General features: G+C 35.2%; 1 non-coding gene across 1 annotated transcript; it reads right to left on the bottom strand.

Annotated features, from left to right (window-relative positions):
* Positions 1-1,214: 1,214 nt before the first annotated feature.
* Positions 1,215-1,321, bottom strand: LOC139865498 (small nucleolar RNA R71). Its single transcript, XR_011765014.1, has one exon. It is a non-coding gene; the product is annotated as a small nucleolar RNA R71 (small nucleolar RNA).
* Between the last annotated feature and the right edge of the window lie 2,570 nt (positions 1,322-3,891).

Raw genomic sequence — 3,891 nt, 5'->3', positions numbered from 1 at the left:
TATTTTTAATTTTCGACGCCTTTTACCTATGTATCAATTATCACTCCAATTAGTAATCTCAATTTGCAATTATAATTTTAAGTTTGTGATAATAATAAGGTTGGGTTAGTCGAGTGTTTTAAAGTTTTATAAGTCACTTTTTTTCTTTCTTTCTTATTTCTCCAAATTTAATACCGACGCGCTCTTTTTCTTTCTTATTTCTCGACATTCTAGTTTTAGGACATAGATTTTTATTCTATTTCTTCTCTAAATTTCTTAAAATTACGAAAATTTATTTTAAGTGGTTAAATTGATAGACATCAAAATTTTCTGGTTCGTAGTAATAGTTGGATTTGTACGTGGACCGGGTTATTGGAGCCAAACAGTACTCAATTATATTGAGACCAAATGAATCCTGCCCCTCTGCTGCATCTTTTGGCTATTCGAAACGTGGGCAAAATCAGAAAAGTCTATTAATTGGATAACTTATATAATTTTTCTTCCTTTTTAAAAACTAATAGGATATCCAGTGAATGCACCGAGCAAGACGTTCACCACCTTTTGTACGTTCACCACCTGTAACTCGATCAAGACATCTAGCAAATATTGTCGCCGTTGATTTTTCTTTAGAATCGTCATCCAGTCGACCAAGTACTCCAATTCAAATTTCCGATAATCCATTCTTTGAACCCGACCTCACAATTGAGAATCCGGAGAATATTCAGGGACGATTCATAGGTCTTGAACCATTAATTTTTCCTCCAGAACCACCAATCATTCAAACAGAGATTGTTGAGGAACGAACCATTAAATCAGAATCCTCTAGTGATTCAGATTCAACAAATTCAATCATGAAAAATCTGGAACCTTTAAGTATGGAAGACCGAATGAGAGCTAAACGCACTGGCCAAGGTCACGCAATTACTCATCCAGACATTAATGCGCCAGATTATGAAATCAAAGGACAAATTCTACACATGGTGACTAATCAATGCCAATTTAGTGGTGCGCCGAAGGAAGATCTAAATGAACATCTTTGTACCTTTAATAGGATCTGCACACTATTTAAAATCCGAGAAGTTGAGGATGAACAGATATATCTCATGTTATTTCCCTGGACTTTAAAGGGAGAAGCCAAAGATTGGTTGAAATCGTTACCTGAAGGGGCGATTGATACATGGGACGTTTTAGTTGAAAAATTTCTTAAACAATTTTTTCCGGCATCTAAAGCCGTAAGACTTCAAGGAGAAATTGTTACGTTCACACAGAAACCAAATGAAACTCTATATGAGGCGTGGACAAGATTTGAAAAGTTATTAAGAGGATGTCCACAACATGGTTTAGACACCTGTCAAATAGTACAAATATTCTACCAAGGAGGCGACATCACTACAAGGAAAGACATCGATATAGCAGCTGGTGGTTCTATTATGAAGAAAACAGAAACTGATGCTTACAAAATTATTGATAACACTGCTTCCCACTCACATGAGTGGCACTAAGAAAAAGATATCGTTAGATCATCTAAAGCAGCTAGAGCCGATTCTAGCCATGACTTAGATTCCATTTCTGCAAAGATAGATGCTGTCGAGAGACGAATGGAAAAGATGACTAAGGATATACACTCAATACGAATTAGTTGTGAGCAGTGTGGAGGACCATATTTGACAAAAGATTGTCTCAGTATTGAACTAACAATGGAACAAAGAGAGAATATTTCATACATAAACCAAAGGCCTGGAAATAATTATCAAAATAATTATCAACCGCCAAGACCAATTTACAATCAAAACCAGAATTATAACCGAAATGTTCCATACAACAATCAACAAGGTCCTAGCAATCAACAAGTATCCAATAATACTTACAATCAGCAAAGACCTAATTTTCAAAACAAACCACCACAAACCGATGATAAAAAGCAGAATTTAGAAGATATGATGACGAAGCTAGTTGAAACTCAAACGCAGTTTTTCACATCTCAGAAACAAACTAATGAACAAAATGCTCAAGCATTTAGAAATCAACAAGCTTCTATTCAAAATTTAGAACAAGAAGTAAGTAACCTAGCAAGGTTAATAGGAGAAAGAAAACCGGGAAGTCTACCTAGTGATACAAATGCTAACCCCCGGAATGAAACAGCTAAAGCCATTACCACAAGAAGTGGTATTACACTTAAACCACATGAAATACCTGTAATTTCTGATGAAGCTATTCCTACTCCACAAGAACCACAATCTGAACAAGATAAGGAAACAGAACCGGTAGTTGAAAAGGTTAATGAAGATAACACAGTTAAGGCTAAACCTTATGTTAAACCATACCAACCACCACTTCCTTACCCGAGTAAGATGAAAAAAGAGAAACTTGAAGCCGAGCAATCCAAATTTTTGGATATGTTTAAACAAATAAATGTCAATCTTCCTTTCATTGATGTAATTTCAGGAATGCCTAGATATGCTAAATTTCTGAAAGATCTAATCTCAAATAGAAAGAAAATGGAAGAACTCTCTGCTGTTACTATGAATGTTAATTGTTCAGCAGTGCTGTTGAATAAGATACTAGAAAAATTATCTGATCCAGGAAGTTTCACAATTCCATGTTTTCTGGGTAGTCTTAGTTCAATAGAAGCATTGGCAGACTTAGGTGCTAGTATAAATTTAATGCCGTATTCACTATACGCTAAACTAGACCTTGGAGAATTGAAACCAACAAGAATAAGCATACAACTAGCCGATAGATCAATAAAATATCCTAGAGGGATAATGGAGAACATGCTAGTTAAAGTTGGTACTTTAATATTTCCAGTAGATTTTGTTGTTCTAGACATGGAAGAAGATTCACAAGTTCCTCTCATATTAGGAAGACCATTCTTAAACACAGCTAAAGCAATGATAGACGTGTTTGGTAAGAAATTGACCCTAAGTATAGAGGATGAGAGTGTTACCTTTTCACTTGATAAAGCAATGCAACAACCGCAATCTGCAGATGATACATGTTATTATATTCAAACTATAGATTCACATGCAGAATTGTTAGAAGAATTTCCAGAATTACAAGGAACGGGAGAATGTTCTTTAGGAGAAGGTAATGAACCAATTGATGAAACTGAAATGTTAGCTACACTAATGGCTAATGGATATGAACCAACAACAGAAGAAATTCAAATGCTAAAAGAAGAAGACAGATATCGATATAAATCATCGATAGAAGAACCTCCGACATTAGAGTTAAAGCCACTTCCAAACCATTTGGAATATGCTTATTTACATGGTGAATCTGAATTACCTGTAATAATATCGTCTTCTCTTACTGAAAATGAAAAATCTCAACTCATTTATGTGTTAAAAGCTCATAAACCAGCCATTGCATGGAAAATTCATGATATTAAATTAATAAGTCCTTCGTATTGCACACATAAAATCCTTATGGAAGAAGGTCATAAAACGTATGTGCAATGCCAACGAAGACTAAATTCGAATATGCAAGATGTTGTTAAGAAAGAAATTATTAAACTGCTAGATACAGGTTTAATTTATACAATTTCTGATAGTCTATGGGTAAGCCCAGTTCAATGCGTGCCTAAGAAGGGTGGCATGACTGTCATTACAAATGAAAAAAATGAGCTTATTCCTACTAGGACTGTAACACGATGGCGTGTATGTATTGATTATAGAAAATTAAATGACGCCACCAGAAAAGATCACTTTCCCTTACCTTTCATTGATCAGATGTTGGAAAGGTTAGCCGGAAACAGTTACTATTGTTTTCTTGATGGATTTTCTGGATATTTTCAAATTCCAATAGCACCCGAGGACCAAGAGAAAACCACGTTCACGTGCCCTTATGGTACTTTTGCTTACAAACGCATGCCATTTGGACTTTGTAACGCCCCTGCAACCTTTCAAAGGT

Source organism: Rutidosis leptorrhynchoides, chromosome 8, assembly GCF_046630445.1.
Source record: "Rutidosis leptorrhynchoides isolate AG116_Rl617_1_P2 chromosome 8, CSIRO_AGI_Rlap_v1, whole genome shotgun sequence".
NCBI lineage: Eukaryota > Viridiplantae > Streptophyta > Magnoliopsida > Asterales > Asteraceae > Rutidosis > Rutidosis leptorrhynchoides.
This window is presented reverse-complemented; position numbering and strand designations above follow the sequence as displayed.